The 20,503-nt window shown below is 37.2% G+C and overlaps 1 pseudogene; it reads right to left on the bottom strand.

Moving 5' to 3' along the window:
• Positions 1–907: 907 nt before the first annotated feature.
• Positions 908–1,480, bottom strand: LOC144318016 (rRNA-processing protein FCF1 homolog pseudogene; annotated as a pseudogene).
• Positions 1,481–20,503: the final 19,023 nt, after the last annotated feature.

Genomic DNA, 20,503 nt, shown 5'->3' with positions numbered 1-20,503 from the left:
TGCAGGCACCTTCATGACGATGAGCAACCTTTGACCTCTTCTAGACTCTGCGGAGATGTAAATCATGATGCTAGGTCTTTAATCATTGGTCTCATTTTCTATGGCATCAACTACTTCTATCCACAGCTGACACTGGCCATCGCTTCTGTGATTCATGCCACATACAGCAATAGTGTTCCCCCAGTCACCAAAAAGGGACCTTGTTTTATCTGGTACCTCTCTCTCAGCTACTTTGATCTCATCAGCCTCTCTAGAAGGCCTGGAAAATATTTGGAAAGATTACCAATGTTTTTCTGGAATGATGGAAGACTTGGGGATCTATTTCAGGTCTTCTTTTCCTAGGCACATCTCCTCCCATTTTCTGCTTTTTGATGAGGACTCATGTTGGTACAGGGACCTTCCTCTCTCTATTTCTTTCTCCTTGACTTTCTGGTTACCTGCTCTTATTACTCCTCAGGTTCAGAGGAGTGGGCTTATTTCCCTCTAGCCCATGACACATTATCATCATTGGTCCTTACAAAACATTTCTGTGTATACTTGATTTTTCTCTGTTATCTCAGATCCACATTTCTGTGAATAGTATTTGATATATATCCTCATATATGTATCTATCCTGGCAACACATGTACTGTATTCTTGTGTGTGTGTGTGTGTGTGTGTTTTGTTTTTTTGTTTTTGTTTTTTGTTTTTTTTTACAATCATCTGATTTATAGAAAGATGCAACAATACTTAAAATGATACAAAATACTGATTTCAAAACATCAAAAAATGAGTATATTTAACCATACTCAGCTCGTAACAGAGCAAATGGGTAAGAAGAATAATTCGTACTATAGCATATTGCTAATATGAACTGGTAACAGAAAAAGTTGGTAGAAGAAGGCAGAAAAACTCTATCTTTTAAGAATTAAAATCGAGGGGCTTCATAATCATCTGGCATCCGCTCAGTGTTGTACCTATGGTTAGAAATATACATGATGGGAACTCCAGGGATCTTCTGGATCCTTCGTTTAAGGTCCTGGTCAACTGTAACACTTGTGCTGAGTTACTCTGTACTAAGCAGTCATCTGCATAGGTTCCTTTGTGTGTTTATGGCAATCGTTCAAATCTTGGATCCTTGGCAATCCTTAGAGCCACTTGATACCTTTGCCCCACTTTCTCAGTTTCAGCCATTACACAGTTATACAGGGATACACTTGGCATACAGTCAGTCCATCATTGACTGTACTAAGTCAAGTTTGGCTTTAATGGAGAAGTTGATAAAGTTGGTATCAACCAGGATGTGGTAAGGTGGGCCCAGCTGTATGTTATATTGGAAGAATAAGCAGGAAGGATGTTGGGAGACATCTCTTTCCTTGAGTGCACTGAGATCTTTCTTTTCTTTCTTTTTAGGTTTTAATCTATCCTTCTCTTTAAGCGTCTGATCTTGGAGACTAAGCATTCGCTTCATGGTCGCATACTTTCTTGCTTTCTTTTGCCTCCCCACGTTCATGCCACACTCTTGTTTCTCATGTATGTGTTTTAAATTTTTATAAATAGCATTATGATATAAATCTCACCATATATATGATTATATATATGTATATATATACATATACACATAAACTTTAAGTTTTAAAGTATATTCATGTTGCTGTAGGAAGATACAGTATATTTTGTTTGTTCCTACCTACTTCATAATTTATATCTACCACATTTTAGTAGGTTGAACAGTATGAGACTGATATTTTCTTATAGTAAAAATGGTCAAATATTAGCAATTTCATATGGTTCAACTTAAGCTTACCCATTCCCCTATTAACAAACAACTAGGCTGTGGCCAGTTTCCTGCAAACACAAGCAGTGTTGATCAGCATGCTTGTGCATCTGGCGTGTATGCCAAGAAATGACACTGTTGGCTAATGCTCATTTAATTTCATTAAGAACTGCCAGATTGTTTTTGAGAATAACTATACTACGTCTCTGGATGTCATAGTATAGTGTCATTTCAAACATCACCAAGGTGGCAAGAAATAAATCCCTATTACTCTTGGACCTCTCCAAACCCATTTGGTGTATTTCTCCTTTCCTATAAATCAGGGCTTAGCCAAAAAGGAGGGTGCTCTGTTCTCTGTTGATGGCAGGAGATGTATGGGTTGGCAATACCGATACAAGAAGAAACCTTGGTTAATATTCCTAAATGATATCTCATTATATGTGGCTTCATTTCGAAGTCTTTCAGTTCTAATAACAAATCCTAACTTGAATTGTTTTAGTCAAAAAGTAAGGATTGAATGTCTACACTACAGAGAGCACAGATGCGTTTGGAATCAAAAATTTTAGGAGCTCAAAAGGTAACAGGACTTTTTCCTTCTCTAGTCCTCGTCACTTTCTTCCTGTCAGCCTAATTCTCTTAATATTTTTTGACTTTTTCCGTACAGTGGAAAAGAGTAGTTGACAGCTTCTGAGTTTCATCCTACCAATTTTCTGCCACCCAAGAGAGTTTACCTTTGTCACTCAGATTCATTTTGAAAAAAAATCTTTGGGAGTTCCCTGATATTCCTACATTAGATCCGTGCTCATTTCTGGATCATTTGACTTTAGTCAGGGTAGGTGCAGGGCTTTGTATAAACATTTTAGTTTTGAAGGTGTCACGTGCATGGGGGAAGAAGTTCCAGGAGAGAAGATAAGCAGGGTACCTGCCGGCTTAGATGCCGAGGAGGAAGCAACAGTGTAAGGGATCTGTCGTGTGCCACCACACTGCAAGAGGAACATTCACAAGGCCATGTCTCCTGGAATGAAGTTTCTGCCAATCCTTTCCTCTTGGTCTGTGTTCCTCCTATTACCACCTAACACAACTGGGGAGCTTCTTAGAGAAGGTTTTCTGGAATCTCTTCTAACACTGAAGTGTCTAAGTAAAACCAAATGCAGCTGGAGGGGGTGGGTGTCTCTGGACCTTGGTGCTCCACAAACCATCGTTAAAAAGGAGATCCATGGAAGCACTTTGTATTCCTGGGTTTTCCAGAAGAGTTAATACAATGACTCTGCATGTCAGAAATTGTTCTCTTCAGGATAGCAGAGGAGTATCTATTTTCTAATCAACAGGTGAATTTTAAACTGGGTAAATCCTGTTAATGCTGATGTAAGATGGACCAATCCTTAATACAAATTTTGGCGGGGGGGGTGACTGGGAGGAGGTGGTGAGGTAGGTATCAACCAGCAATGACTACACAGGTTCAATCCTTATCTATAGTTAATGGCAGGGGTGTATAAAAGGATTGTATATTTTTTTTGTATGGCTTTCTCTTTCTCTTTTCTTTCTCTCTCCTTCTCAGGCTCTCTTTTTTTAAGTGGCTCAGAATAACCTCCTGTGGCCAATTGTGGGTTGAAGATAATTAGCCTTTAATTATCACCAGTTACATTTTCACCTGTTCCACTTGCAAATCCCCCAGAACTTCTAGTTTTCCAATTAGCGTACTCATCCTCCAACAAGCAAGTGTGGGGAAACAGCCTCTCCCTTTGGGAACAAACCCCTTCCCCACTAACCTTTCAAGTCATATTTTAGCTAGTGTAAGAACACCCTGGAGAGGATCCGCTTATTTTTATTTGCAATATCTGTCTGCAGAATCTCAGATCAAATGTGTGCCCTCAGTGCAGCAGCTGAATCCAGGTAGACATTGGGAATACTATCTCTGTGGAGATCAGAATAATGAACATTATGGGAGAAACGAACAGAAGAATTAAAATTCACTCAGAGGCAAAACCTTATTTACAATCTAAAGAAGAGTTTTCAACTTCTGTTTTCCCTTTTTGGTTGCCTATGGATAAAAGTCAAATGCAAAACACTGGAGTGGGGAGAAAAAAAAAATTCTGAGACTATTTTTTCATCTTCTATCAGGGGACTGAATCTTTATGTCATTCCAGCAAGGGAGAGAAAGGATCCTTGGCTCACACTGAGGAAGGTAATGGTGGCATAAGCTTGGAAGAAGTAAAATAAATCAACAAATACATAAATGGGTGAAAAAACTTACACAGTTGAGAAGAACTCATTGGCAACAAACTGGCAAGTGTAAAATAAAACACTCACTGATCCTCCAAAAGAATATTATAATGGAAAAAAGGGAGAACTCTCTTCACAGACCTTTTGAAGTTCCACATCTCTGTTGTTGTATGGTGACACATATACACCTGATAGGAAAACTAGAGAGAATCCTTTAGAAAGGCTCTTTGGGGAATACGTACTCATTGGCATGCTAATCATTTATCAGGATGCAAATAATTTAAGGATAATGTAGCCGGGGTCCCCAGAGTAAATAATTTCCTTTCCATTACTGTGTATGACACAAATACCCACATTATTGTCCTTGAAAATTACAGCACTTATTTAGTACACTTTGACCCCACAGCAAGTTTTGTCTTATGAATCCACACTTTAAAGCAGGTGAGCGGAAGAGGTTATTTTGCCAACTCACAGATGAAGAAATAGAAGACGATGGGTCAGCCTGGTTACAGAATGACTAATACATATGGTATCCAGGATTTCTAAGCTACCGATTTGGCTTACTGTTCATTAGTTCTTCATGTGAATTTTAATTAAGTTGTCACACTTCATTCTAATTGTAAGAAATTAAAACACACACACACACACACACACACAGTTAATGTGTTATTTGGCCTAGTATCAAATAGCATAGTATTAAAATTTAATCAAATAAATAAATAAATAAATAAATAAATAAATAAATAAATAATCAAATGTATCTTGCACCTCGCAGTACGCAAGCTATTGAGACAAGTGTCTTGAGAAACTCGTGTGCAAAGAGTTATGTATGATAGTCCTTTGGAAATGGCAGGATTTGCAAGTCGCACAAAGCAAATTCCGTGGCATAATTTAAGCCTCCAGTTGCCAGCATTTTTATTCTTAAATTATGGGGAAGGGATGATATTAAAGGAAGACAGAAGGAGTGGGGGGAATTTCCATTCGGAAGGAATCAAAAGATGGAAGAAGCAAGAAATGAACAATATCTATTTTTAGCTGCTTGAATTACTTGCTATGCCCATATAAGCTATTAATTTCAAATGAGAGGGTGATTTGCCTATGAAGGTAATGAGTTCATATGGAGTTTTATTATTTATATTTGAAAATGCTGAAAAGGGGATTACATTTTGTAGGCCTGAATATCTCTCTTTTCTATGGTACTTCCTGCGGGGGTTACATGTACTTCTGACCTGGGTGAGAGTAGGGTTGCAGTTTATGATCACCCTGCATCATTGACCACTGTTGTGGGCCTCACTGCTTACACAGTGCTTCCTCACAGATAGGACCAACCTTTTTCTCATTGCTACATATCCCACTGGTTGGGCCTCCTGATGCTTTTGCTTCCCAGAAGCCAATGGCTTTGTTGCCTGACACAATCTTTTTAGCTAGTCTTCAGAACTGTGGTTTCCAGGCTTCTTTGGAAGTAGTCTAATTTATCTCCTAATACATCAGGAAATGCCTTGAAGTTCTCCAAGCAAATAGTGACCTTGGCATGTAGAGACTTCTGTTTCTTAACATCTCACGCCTCCAAGGAAATTGACCTTTGGTTCACATTAAACCATAATATGAACCTTTGGTTCATATTATCTAAAATGTGATCTTGAACCTTTTGGGTGAGATAGACTGTTATTTCCTGGAGTCATTAAGCTTGAAGTATTTGGACAACTGAGACATCTTGTTCAGTTGACAGCAGCAAGAATTTAGCTTGGAAAAACAAAGACTTGGCCTTCAGTTCCCGATGTTAGAAGAGACCTATTATCTGAGAAAGAGGTTGGTCGTTGAGCTTAAGATCAACAAACCAAGGTTGAAGGAAATATCATTCACACTGAATGAAGAGCCGATAGGGCTTCTGGTGTTTTCTTGTACTGGGGCAAACCACACTTGAACTTTGTTGTAAAGAACATAAACAGGGCAAGTGAGAATTAAAACACTAGTAGGAATTCTCTTTCTAATGGAGAGTGATTGCAGAATGGTAAATCCAACCCTGAAATGGTAAATTTGGACTGAATTGAATATGGGACAGGGAAGACTAGGAATGTTTCATACATTTATTCATTTTTCTATCTCAAGCTTCTCATAAGTGCCAGGCCACAAGGAGATACTTGGGAATAGGCATTATGGCGGAATTCTTAGTGGCCAAAAAGCTTAGGGTAGTATTCTCATTGCAGTATGGTATTTTTAAAATGGAGATGCAATTGACACATAACATTAGTTTCAGGTGTACAACGTATGATTCGATATTTGCATATATTGTGAAATGTAATATTGTACTTTGATTGTCATACTGGATCCCTGTCTCCCAGCAGCTGCTTTCATTTTTACATCGATATGTATCTGCATACGTGGAATCCATCAAATACCATGCTTCTAATTTGATGCTATGTATTGTTCAGGGCACGGAACAAAGAATAGTGTATTTCCTATACTCATAGATTGAAATTATTTGTTTATGGGGAGACACTCATGACAGTGTGTCCAAAATTTGATGAGAACTATACTAGTACTACTAACATCTACAGTTAATTGCTGATGTGTTATATGCTAGCTAGTGGCACTTATTATTTACGTTTATTATCTCTTTTTATTATCACAACATATCTGGATCTTATGGCTGTGAGTCTTAAATGGCATGTGAAGGCAAGCTCACAAAGGCAAAGGGCAATGATTCTCTAGAAAAATACAGTGACATCAGTTGGTCACTGTACAAACCAGTATCTCAAGATGGTTCACAGTTTGGACATTAGATTGCTATAGTGACATCATATCGTTCTCTGACATCATATCTTTGTGAATCTGGATTTTTAGTGGTTACTATAATAAAAATAAAGTGTTAAGCAAAATGTCATGTGGAGCAGGAAGTGATGGTAGCAGTATCCACCACGTTTGGAATCAAACTTTTGATTCCAAAGTTTAAGAAGTTGTGCTATACCCAGTAAGAACTAAGTTTTTAGGATACAAGTATATATTACATTTCTGGACTTAACTAATTAATAAATAGAACTTGTTAGATGTTTCTTTTGGTCTGAAGGTGCTGTAATAAAATTACCAAGACATTCAGTGTGCCTTGAGTAAAGAATATGTATGTTAGTATGTCAGTTAGACTCCATTGGCTGTAAGTAACTGACTCTGAATTATGGTTATTAAAAAATAAGACGTTATATTTATCACATTACTTAAAATCGAATTATATGAGAAACACTGCTATGGTAGCAGTTCAATAAGATAATAAATGCTGTTTCTTTCTGTGATTCTATTTTGACCCCATCCCTAGCAAGCTATCTCCTGATCTCTTGGTCAAAATATGACTACTCTTGCTCAGGTAGTGCATCCATGTTCAAGGCAATAATAAAGTGAGAGAAGTCAGGGACATCTATCTCTAGGATAAGGGAAATAAAAGTTTCCCCATGAGCCACCAAGCAGGTTTCTATTAATATAGTACATGCAGATCCATTTGCATAGCCACCCCGTGCTGTGAAAGTGTCTGGGAAAGGGGGTCCTGACCATTTCCGGTAGTAAAGACAGGTGAGAGGATTGAGGAAGATGTTTTCTTACTTTGCAACAGTATCTGCTTCAGTTAAGTATTGCCATTTTAAGGGTTGTGGTGTCTTATTTAGAAGGAGTTAATCCTACTAAATGGTTGAGCTGGGATTAAGTTCAAATTTCCCTGTTTCCTAAGGGCATGCTTTTCCAATTATGACTAGGTACCACATCTACTTTTTTTTTTTTGTTTATTTCATTCCAATTCATGACCTGTTCTTGTGACACTGAAGCATTCTATGGGATAAAGGAAGGGCTGCATCAGATCAGAGCATAGGAGCTCTGGAAGCCAAGCAGAAGAACTTTGGTTTTGTATAATAGGAAAAAGGAAGAGATGATGTTTCCTGAGGTGAACACTGGTGCTATAAAATCACTATACAAGAAAAGTCAAACTGGAAACAGTTTGAATATTGCCATAAATATGAACACATCATCACTTTGAGGCTATCTTTTGGCACACCCATTGTGCTGGGATTCCTCAAATGCTTTGCTACTCTGCTGGCAGAAACCTGGGATTAATATGATGAATTTTTGTTTCCTTTTCTCTGTCATTTGGATGCAAAACATTTCCTGAAATGTCTTCTATGAATTAAAACCACAATGATAAAATATGTTTCCAGGCTTGGGGCCTCTTCTTAATAGATACCTCTAACCTGGTTATTCGTATACAAAGACTTGATATGGAAATGGAAAATGACTCTCTTCAGATTCTTTCTGTAAGAGTCTGAGGTACAGTTTTTGCAAGAAATGAAGGAGAAGAGAAACAGTTGAGACCTGTTAAAAACAAAAACATTTTTGTTACCAACTTTTGAGCAATGTTTCATTCCAAATATAGTGACATTAGACTCGCATCAAGTGTAGGATGTGGGATTGCACTTGTTCGAGTATTTCATTTGGCAGCAGCACAGAAGAGAATATAATTTGCCAAGAAATGCTTCACTCTGTCTCCTCTAGTAAATGGAGAATTCATTATCAATAAGAAGCTGTACAGGAGATCTATTCACTTGGTTACTATGAGGAGTGTGCCCCAGTTTTTATTACATGTCCTTCTTTTGCCAGGTTTTAAATTTAGTCATAAAAATTGGATAAACCATAAAAATTGGAAAAACAAAGATGTTTTTGTCTTATAAATCTGTAACATGAAATGACCTGCATTTTACCAGTGAGGAATAGTCTTTGGCTTAGAATTCTTTCTGCTTAAAGGAAACCCATTTAGATGACAAGGGATACTATAACAATATGTAAGTTTCCTATGTAGAGGAGAAATCCATTACTGTTAGCCCTTCTGATTGATTGATAAATTATTTTTTATTAAATATTCCCCTTGACTTTATGTTACACTGTATGGTAATTGTTTCATTGATTATACTTCTAACACTCATAAAACAATATGTTTCATTTGTGCAACATACATTAATTAAAGCCAACTATATTTAAAAATGCAAAATATAGTGATTATACACAGCCATGCTGCTTTTGAAAAAGCAAACTTACTGTTTTCAAATTTGTACTTGCTGACACTTTTGTCATAGCATCATATTGCCCAGCAGCACATTGCAAAGCAGCTAATTACTCTTTTCTGTATATAAAAATCCTATATGTAAGCCTTGACAAAGGAAAGAGGATCCATGGAGAAAGGTATTTCTTCTACAAGAGACACAGACCAGCATTGCTTACATTCACAATTGGCCATTTTGATGAGTGGCACGAGATGACAGATAGGGTCTTCTAAGAGCTATAGGCAAGAACTGAAATAAATGTTACTCATAGTATTACACTATTTAAAAAGTCATTAGGCATTTCAGGAATCATGTTTTATATGAATGATTTTCCAAATTGAGAAAAGCTTAGGATTCATTTAATTAAGATTATTGTGTGTTTAAGTCAAATATGGTACAGCTTGCTGAATAGACCATGGTGAAGAAGATTGCCATAATCTCTGTACATCGTGGGCTTAGAATATGTAGTGAATGGAATGAAATATGAAAAATACTATGACAAGGGAAAGTATGGAGAAGTTGGGAAACAAAAAGACACAATAACATAGTCTAGAGGAATTTATGGAGGACAGTCAAATCTTTGAGGACAAACCGAAGCCTGAATCTGAAGCTAGCCAGCTGAATGAAGTATGTGGGTGTGTATGTATGTGTGTGTAAGGTAGGGTAGAAGGACGTGGAGAGGTATAGGGAAAAGAGAGAATATATGCTGATTCATGAACACTGCTGAGATTGATAAGACTAGGCAAAAAGAACAGTAGTTGGCTTTTTAAATAATTCATATCAGAGATTAGATGATCTGAAGTATGATGAGAACTTGAAACATATTCTGATAAGTTGGATACAAAAGACAAGAGGAAGCCATTATGAAACCTTAGTGTATGACTCAACTAACTCAGCAGGACAAAAAATGACAGGTTGAAGGGTAGATCAGAGGATATGCTCAATTATGTGTTTGTTTAATTTTAGAAGCTTAGAAGATAATCTAAGTAGAAAAGTCTTTGCAGTAGGTTATATATTTCTGACGCTCAGAAGAGATGTCTAACCTTGATTTACATATTTGAGAGTTATCAACATATAATCAGCTAGTACAGGAAGATCCCATAGCTGCAGATGGAATTGTTCAGAGAACCATGTAGAATAAGATAAAACTCAAGGTGTAACCTAGATAAGCATGAACATTAAAAAGTTCTAGTAAAAAGTGAAACCTAGTCAGGAGACCACATTGTAGTAGCTAAAGAGATACTTTTTCTGGAAAAAAAAAAAAAAAAACAATGCAATTTAGGAGATGTTGACAAACTTTTTCTGCAAAAAGTCAGATAGTAGGTAGTTTAGGCTTTGTGAGTCATGCAATCTTTGTCCCAACTGCTCAACTCTGGGGTCAGTCAATTTTCCAAATGGTCCCAGGGATGAAGTAGCATGAGGACTGAGAAGTGTCCATGAAGTTTAGTGTAACCAGTCAGTAGGGATTCTGGTGAGAGCCCTTTCTGTGGAGTGTTGCACTATCTGGAGGAATGAAGGGGAAGAGAGAAAAATGGGGGCAGCATGCAGATGAGAACTATGTGAAAACATTTACGGGAGAGAAGTAGAATTGTAGCTGGTGGTACTTGAGGAAGAGAAAGATATTTATTTATTATTTATTTATTTATTTATTTATTTATTTATTTATTTGCTTGTTTGTGTTTTAAAATGAAAGAGTTCTCAGTATATTGAAATGCCAAAGTGTAGAAGTCCATAGAATGGGTGAAGAGGTTCAGGTTTCTGAGAAAGGCAGAAAGGGTGGATATCTGAAGCAGATATAAAAGGATTATTTTTCAACTCAAGGATGGACACACCCTCAATTGTAATAGAAGGGAAGAAAGGAAGGAAAGAAGGAAGAAGAAAGGAAGGAAGGAAGGAAGGAAGGAAGGGAGGGAGGGAGGGAGGGAGGGAGGGAGGGAGGAAGGTAGGCTTATAGTTTAGCAGTGAGAGGTAGAGTTCATTTCCTAATACTGATTTCTATGGATCAGGACTCTATTCATCTGTCAAAATAAGGGGCAAAATCATGGGCCCAGATATTTGAGGAGACTGGAGAAGATATAAGTTGAAGAAAATACGAAAAGTAGTCCTACAAGTGTTGAGAGGCAAATTAACTAAAATGACACCAATCAGTTAGACTGTGTGATTCCCACCCCACCCCTAATCCTCACATCCAAGATGCAGATATGGATAAGATGGACAGTTGGATCAAAAGAGGAAGGGACTACTCCATGTAGATGTGTTGAAAAATCCTGAGATATGATGAACTAAACATAGTGGAAAGAAACTAAGGAGATGTTGAAAAAGTGGACCAAGGAATCTAGATAGGGAAGAGGAGAGGATTGGCAACTTATAAATTAGACACACAGACATGTATTTTATAAAGATTATCATGTAGAAGAGTAACTCACCTCTAAGGATTCAAAATAAAAAAAACACAATCTTTAACATCAATAAACGTCTTTCTCCAACTTTTATCCAAGACAAGGGCTTTTCAAGCCCAGCCTTCACCAATACTGCCCAGTTAGTGGTGATACACACACATACGGTTCATCAATTATATCATGAATAAGAATGTACGCTTTTTAAAATTTCTAGGCCCTTATTGAAACATCAGGAACCATGATAAGAAATGAGACAAAGAAGAAAGCCATGCAATAAATTATAGAAAAGTAGAAAAATATTGGAAAGTGGTTGTCACTACCAATGAGAATGCTCCAAAGCAATTCTTTATACTTGAGAAAGAGCTAACATATCAATTATGTAAGTTGTGAAGAAAACATAATCAGAAATATGTGTTTAAGGGGAATCTGAGGGACGTTGGTCACTACTACCCAAAAATTATTTAAAAAATCAATATCTGGCATTTCAGGAAAATAAGCAATTAGCTGAAAACACCAACAGGTATAAATGTAAATAATATCTGGGAATATTTTTTTAAATGAAGATGAAGGCATTTGCTAAGTTTCTACTAATAATGTCAATTATTTGAATTGTTCCCCTCCTTTGTGTCAGTAAATGAGTACTTTTTCTCATTTAATTTACAGTACTGCATTGACTTCTTGACTGTTTTAATACTTCATCTTGTAATTATTGGATTCCTGAGCACTGAAAGTGTTAGGAGAGGGTTACACAAAAGTGTATAAAAGTCATTAACATTTGTGACGTTTCAGATTAAGAAGAAATTTACACCAAATGAACTCTCCTTCTCAAATCACACAGAGAATATATCATTCACATATATTTATATATATGCACACACACATACACACACTATACATACACACGTTTACACATATACATGTGTATATGTATGCATATATATGTATTTGCTTGTTTTTCTGAATGTTAATGTTTTCCTCCTTCCAGGAAAGGATTATGTTTTATCAAGTCCTCAGTTCACTTTAGCTCTCTCTCTCTCTCTCTCTCTTTTTTTTTTTTTTTTTTTTACCTTTTCACTCCTTTTTAAACTTTAAGGTACAATTTAAGTCACAATGGAATAAGTTAATGGAAATGATTTGAGAACAGACAACCAAATCCTTTTAAAAAGTTAATATGAACGCAGAACATTCAAAAATACAACACGAGTTCCCAGGAGCTGGGGCTTCCGTCAAACACTTCACTTGTGAAACCGAGACTGTGGAGGGGAGCTTTCGTGGTCCTGCTCATTTCTATGTAGATGATTGATAGAGTGACTTCTTTCAGGACACGAGAAAGACAATTTACTGGCTGACGAAATGTCGGCCTTTATATTTACATTTCCTCAATATGAAAAGCAGTCACAGCACTTGGGGTTTTAGTTTCTAGGTTATTAACCTGCTGCATTTCACATGAAAATATTTTCAATTACCAATTATTTGTAATAACATGCAGTCTTCTTTCCAGAACAAAGTTTAATTGCTTTTAGCACAAGTTCATCACCTAAATGTTACTTAAAATACAGTCTTCTGTGGTAATTCGGAATACGGTCTGTTTTATTTATTTAATTATTTTAAGGGACGATTTCAACCCCGTGTTAACAATTTATTTCTTTCCAAAAACCCTAAAAGCATACTTATTTTGAATGAGTGCATGAGGAAAGCACATTAATGTTGAAAGTAATAATTAAGCTGCCTTTGGCCTATCTACAAGCTCAGCCTCATTATAAATAAAGACAAACAAGTGCAACATAGAGAACATTTATTCCTCTTTAATGGACTTTTAAGTTAGTTTCTCAAATTGTTGATGAATGTAATAAAATTAAATTAAATTAAAAGAAATGTCAAGAAGAAAACAAATTTAAAAATTAACAGAGCCCCCAATAAATTTGCAATTTAATCTGGCCATTAAAGGTTTTAAAGGGGGTTAATCTTGGCAAAAAGAAAAAAAAATTGACACTATCGGAGCTTTAGCAGGAACAATTATTATCATTGCAAATTACTTAAACTATTAAGCTGAGAATAATTCAGAAATATCATTAGCAGTCAAATTACTGAAAAAAAAAACTGTTTTCTTTCCCTCTTTGTTTAATTTAAACTTAATGTCTGCTTATTCTCACACAAGCAGAAAATGCTGATAAATAATTCCAGAGCATGCCTAAACATCTCCCTTCACAGCTAGCTTCTAATTTGATCTCTGGAGACCCTTCTCGGTAGCTGAATAAAATATTTTCATTTATTCTAGGAGAGCCTCCACCACCATACGTTTCTAATCTCGAGCTGCTTGGTAATGCCTCTAGATGAGGTCCTCAGCAAATCATTAAACTTGTTCAATAACAACGTTACAAAACACAGGAGATTTGCCGTTAGTGAAACAAAGAAGTTTTTCAAACAGGGGAAAAAAAACTTTAATAAGCCAACTTGAGTTTCTAGGGCAAGTTGGAGAGATTATTTAACATTTTAAATTTTCTGGCAAGTCACCATGCACAGAGACTTCAAATTCGCGGTGTCAGAACGTTGCACAAGGGCCATACTTTGAGAAAGTTGCAGAAACCCAGTGTGCAAGGTTGCTCTGCTGCTGGCACCAAGGGTCCACCTGGGGCCTCCAGCCCCGAGGCGCCCGCAGAGTGTACACACGACCTCAGCCTTGCAAACAGAAGAAACACGGAACTCCACATGTGTTTGGTTTCTTTTTAATAAAAATAAGTGGTCTGATGATCAGAAAATGGCAATCACTTTCCCCAAACCTGTATTGGACCATCAGGATACAATCCAGTGCAACAAAATGTGACTCGTTAATTTTTCCTCCTAGGCTAGGAATTCATGATAATAAGCAGTGATAAGTGACCAATTGAAAAGAGATGTTAGAATGAAACAACTTTTTTTTTTTTTTTTTTTTAGATTTTTAAAATGTATTTATTCATGAGAGACCCAGAGAGGCAGAGACATAGAGGGAGAAGCAGGCTCCCCATGGGAACCTAATGTGGAACTGGATCCCAGGATCCCTGGCTCTGGATCACCACCTGAGCCAAAGGCAGATGCTCAACCACTGAGCCACCCAGGTGTCCCTATCGTATTGTTTCCATTTCGTGTTCATGTGATTTCCTCTGCCACCAGAGCACTGTGTGCTCTTGAGCTGCGCAGTTTATTACAGTTTTTTTTTTCCTTCACAAACTCTTACCATCTTAACCTTCAGCTTGTTTTGTCAGTCTTTTGTCCTACCAACTCCCTTACCTTCCTACTTTGTGTGGATAGAATTTTCAGAAAATCTTAATGGAAAAAAAAAAATCTTAATGGTATTGGAGACCATGAGAAACACAGAGGGGAGACCACTGGATCACCCTGCAATACTTACTGTAGGAAGCCAAGAGGAGCTGACAGGAATGTTCTCATGCATGTTCCCTGAGTTAACCTGGCAATGCAGCACTTAGAGCTATTATTACAACTAAAATAAAAGTTACACTGACTGAGTGATAAGGAAAAGAAATATTTTAGTCTAAAGGAAGGAGTCGTAGGTTAGTAGAAATGGAGAATTTGCACTTTACTTTTAACAGAATTCAATTAAATTATAGCTTTCTTTTTGTTATAATGGTTACTACTCAGATGTAGAAATTAGAAAAATGGTCCCTAAAAATTGTACTAGTGTATGTACATGTATATATTCATGTACCATGTATATGTGTATTTAGAGGCTGGTTAATACTATGTGGCTATTGTTTGGGAAAATATCTTCTAATACGAAAGGGCTATGATTTCCACTCATTCAGGGTACAGAATAGATGCAAATATTGAATTACAAAGCATTACTCTCTTTATGATTACTTTCTGGGAGTTCACTTCCAAACCTGAAAGTGCCCAGTTTCATTCACATTATAAATACTTTTTTTTCCCTGCTGGTTGAGATATTTTCATGTATTTTGAATTCAAAAAATATCATGGGGAATTATTTTCACAGACAGACATTAGTTAAAAGAAAGTCTGTGTATACTGAGGGGAGAAGCATGGTCTCCTTCATGGTTTTTATGCCTAGAGCCCAGGGCACTCCTGGGACTCATGGTCATGGCCATGTGGGGTAGGAGTACAGGGCTGTTAGCATGAGACTTCTGGGATGTTGCCTGGGTGTTTGGGCACAAATCTACCAACCATCGCTAGCTGTGTGACCTCGGGCAAATTATTTAATTCCCCTTTATTTCAGTTTCCTCGTTTGGAAAATGGTAAGAAATGTTCCTATTCTAAGTTGTTTGTGAACTCCTTGAGGAAAAAGACAAAAACACTTTTTTGGTACCTGGAACATTGTAAGTCTGCAATCATGACATTATTATTGTTACTATTATGGCATGAAAATCAAGATGCAACTAGATGGAGGCTATTTATAATTGTTTAACTTCTGTTTTACACTCTGGCGCAAAATATTTCATCATTTTTACCTCCTTAAGTCTTCCAGTCATAGGTCATCTAAATCAACTACTTTCGTACTTTTGTGATGAGCCTTCATTACCTCCCTAAGTCTTCCAGTCATAGGTCATCTAAATCAACTATTTCATGCTTTTCTGATGAGCTTTCATTGCATGTATAGCTTAGTTTGTTGGAGTGTGTCCCCTGAGGTCAGACTGAGATGGACACGGGTTCCAGCTCCTCTGCTTACCAAGCAGCATAACATCATGGCTAAGTAGTGGACTCTGACTCTAGCACCTGCTGGGAATATCACTGTAAACTGGAGATCTAACACATACCTATAACCATGCTACAAGCGTTAAGTCACTTTGTATTTATAAATACCTTAGATCGTTGTCTAGCAGACAGTACTGTTATACATTTGTTTTTAAGAAATCTCTACCAGGGGATCCCTGGGTGGCTCAGCGGTTTAGCGCCTGGCTTCAGCCCGGGGTGTGATCCTGGAGTCCTGGGATCAGGTCCCACATCAGGATCCCTGCATGGAGCCTGCTTCTCCCCCTGCTTATGTCTTTGCCTCTCTCTCTGTGTGTGTGTCTCTCATGAATAAATAAATAAAATCTTAAAAAAAAAAAAACAATCTCTGCCAGTGTGAACTTGAGTCTCTCTGAGCCTCAGTTTTCTCACTTATAAGATCAAAATAATAATTCCTCTCTTATAGGATTATGGGGAGAGTTAAATGAAATAATGCGTATATAATGCTTATTAATTCTCCTAATCCTCTATCATGATTTTCACCACTCCTCAAGACAACTCCGATGAAGACACTCTCCTAAAATATTCTTCGGCTGAGGGTTTCTCGCCCTTAAGAAATGCCGCCTTCTTTGTTTCCTATGGGGTATCTATACTTGCAAGCCTAGCTTCATTTCCATTTCCTGCAGTCCACACGAGCATACTAACATATGCCTTCTTTAATATACTGTTCAAAGGATTGCATCAAACATGTTGTTTATCCATACTGGCTCCTACTTAGGCATAATAGTACAGTGGAAAAATGATAAACCATATCATCAGAAAAACTAAACTTAAAGTCATGATGTACTAGATGAACCACCCAGTGGGAAAGATACTTCATGTCCCTAAAGCTCAGTTTATTCAAACATAAAACCTATGTTCTATGTTATTGAGAGCAGTCATCTATGCAATGTAGCTTATCTTGGGAGTGGTAGCAGATTGGTTTGACCAAAAACGGCAGTGATGTCCAAATAAAGCCTAGATCAAAGGGTAGGACCCAGGACTGCCTAAGTCAAATGTCAAAATATGTCAAAATTATAATAACATTGTATGTTTTGTACATTTGACTTCACAAATCACCATAACAGCTGTGTAATGCTCATTTTCTGGATGGAGCATCGTGGCTCTGGACAGTTAAGAAGTTCCGTAAGATCATTTATTGATACTTTCACTTTACCTTGCTACCTCAGGTCAGGTGATGAGCAGCCCAAAGTGCGAGTGAACGGGGAAGAGGTGTCCCATCTGGGGTCTGGGGCATAACAGGGACAGTACTAGGGATTAAATTTATCACGGAACAAACCAAGCCATTTGACTTTGCCCTAAGTTTCTAGGTCCACGTGTCATGTTTATCTCTAGCAATAGATGACCGCTACATTGATTTACTGTAGTCCAGGGGACACCTTTGGGCACTGTGAAAAAGGTCTATTTTTTTTTTTTTTCAAACACTACCCTTCAAACCTCTCTGACTACTCTATGAAAAAGTGTTTGCCTGCCCTCCTCTTCTGTCACATAATTGCGATTTTATTTTCCTGTCTACCAGCATTCTCATCAGCAATTCCCATTCACTAGGCTCCAAGCATGATGGTAATTATTCAAAAGGACCTTCCCAGTTCTTTCCTTTGTTTTACTGCTGGAGGTAGCATATTTGCCCCACTCCGGCCCCCATTTGCTCCAGAGTGCCACACGTTGCAATGTATCACCTAGTTTAGATAATGACGATCAGGATTTATTGTTCTTCAATAATATATTACCCTTAATGCCATTTGCAATATTTACTATTGCTGAAGGACAGTAATAGTGATCATCACTTGCCATGTGAGCAAATCAAAACTAGAGCTTCTTTTTATTCCTTATCACTCATTGTGAGTCTAATTCTTCTGTTGACATCTGTATCATTCATATTTCTTTTCTTAGTTCTGGTGAGAAAACTCCAAATAAATCTGTTAGGCTTTAGGTATTCAAAATTGTTTAAAAACACTACCTTAAGTTTGCCCTGTGGAATTTTAGCAAATTTTTGAAAAATAATAAGCGTTTATCTTTATAGTAGTGCATATCCGAGCCTTTTTTATGCTAATATTCATTGTGACTCTTCTAGCACTGTTGAATATAACAAAGTTTGCCCATGTTTACTACTATGTTTCTCCTCCTCCTCCTCCTCCTCCTCCTCCTCCTCCTCCTCCTCCTCCTCCTCCTTCTTCTTCTTCTTCTTCTTCTTCTTCTTCTTCTTCTTCTTCTTCTTTCTTCACAAAAACATCACATGGGCCCAGTGGTCCATGAAACACACCGTAGGAAACAGTATTTTTTGTTTTATATATTTATAATGATTTTTGTATAAATCATTATAAATAATTTATAATATAGAACTTCTAAACAGTATCATATATATGATATATCATATATATATAATATATAGAAGTTCAAATGAACTTCTAGCAAGACATAGGCAATATTAAAATAAAAGTTGACTGAGGGGCAACTTGGTTGCACAGTCGGTTAGGTGTCTGCCTTTGGCTCAGATCATGATCCCAGGGTCCTGGGATCAAGTCCCACATTGGGCTCCCTGCTCAGCGGGGAGTATGCTTCTCCCTCTGCCCCCTCCCTGCTTGTGTGCACGCACTCTCTCTCTCTCTCTCTCTCAAATAAATAAATAAATAAATAAATAAATAAATAAATAAATAATAAAATCTTTTTTGAAAAGTTGACTAAACAAAAGTAATACACTTTATTCCTTTAATATTTATAGATTCTAATTATCTTTCCTTTGAAATTCAGAAAAATTAAATAAATTGTTTAAAGTCAATTAAATTTGCCATGCAGAAATGTGAACATAGTTGTCTCTGGCTCTCACATTTCCTAGGTTCTCAGTATAGCTGACATTTGTAGCTGCTCTGGGTACATTTAGCTCCAGAGGTTTGAGAGGATCGTTCCATATGTTATGGTCATGAGTCCATGTAGGACACAAAAATAAGGTCATAAAACCAAATCATAGATCGGGGTTGGTGACGGAGACCTGAACAATTATATTAGAAAAAGTTTCCTTACCTAGTGAGAATTATGAGATCAGAAAGAGGGAGATTTATCAATTTTTCAAATTTGTTACTTAAACTTACTTTCCTTTGAGGAATCAGAGCATTCTTTTGATTCAGTTATCTGTCTGGGGATGCCAGGGTGATTATAACTCTTGAAATTTCAGTATGGAGGAGAAAAAAAGTTTCCTAGCCTTGGTTCAGGGTACTGTATAATAATAATAATTAATAATAATAATAATAATAATAATAATAATAATAAATAGTGATAAAGTACTACTTTTAATGTCTATATTTACCAGCCAATTTGTATTTGCTCACATTAACACTTTACCTTTCAAATGGTAATTTTAGCTTTTCTACAATTTTTAAAATAACATCTTAATATAAAAATATGGTCTTACAGAAGTTTTTCTGGAGTACTGATAACTATTCTGAATAGTTGTCTGTATGGCTATCAGTGTCCCTTAAGAAGTCAGCAATACCACCTAAATATAACTAGAATGCAAGCTCTCTTAACCACCTCCATGGTCCCACTTGCTAGATTAATCAACACTCTCTAATAGCTCTGTAAACCAAACTAACTCAAGCTCATAGACACTATGATAGACACAATTATGTGAGGACTTCCAAGATTCTGACCCCCTGTTATACATATCCTATATAATCCCTTCTCTTCTCTAGGGGGTTGGGTTGGATTTCACACCACTGATTAGGTTATGATATATGACAAAGGTGAAGTGACTTTGCAGATGTAGTTGAGGTTCCAAATCAGTTGAATTTTAGTTAATCGAGATTATCCTGGGTGGGCCTGACCTAAGCAGGTGAGCCCTTAAGAGAAACTGGCCTAAAGGGAGAGATTCAAAGCCCGAGAAGTCTTCTTGCTGGTTTTGAAGCAGCAAAGAGCCATGTTTTGAACTGCCTATGCAGACAGCCACGTGGCAAGGGACTGTGTGTGGCCTCTAGCCGTTGAGAACAAAATCAGGCTGACAGCAGGAAAACAGTGATCTCAGTCACACAGCCACAGGAAAATAAATTCTGCTAACACTCAATGAGCTTGAAGTTGGTCTTTCTCTTGTGGAGCCTCTAAAGGAGGATGTAGCTAGCCAATGTCTGAATTCCGGCTTTGTGAAATTCTGAGCAGAAGACCCAGCTGACCTGTCCCAGACCCCTGACCCACAACACCTGTGAGGCAACAAGTATATGCTGTTAACTTTCTGCCAGTTTGCTACACAGCAATAGAAAAACTAATACAGCCACCAAACACCAGTGACCAGACGACATGCTAGTAAATCCACACGATTG

Source organism: Canis aureus, chromosome 8 (assembly GCF_053574225.1).
Source record: "Canis aureus isolate CA01 chromosome 8, VMU_Caureus_v.1.0, whole genome shotgun sequence".
Taxonomy (NCBI): Eukaryota; Metazoa; Chordata; class Mammalia; order Carnivora; family Canidae; genus Canis; species Canis aureus.
This window is presented reverse-complemented; position numbering and strand designations above follow the sequence as displayed.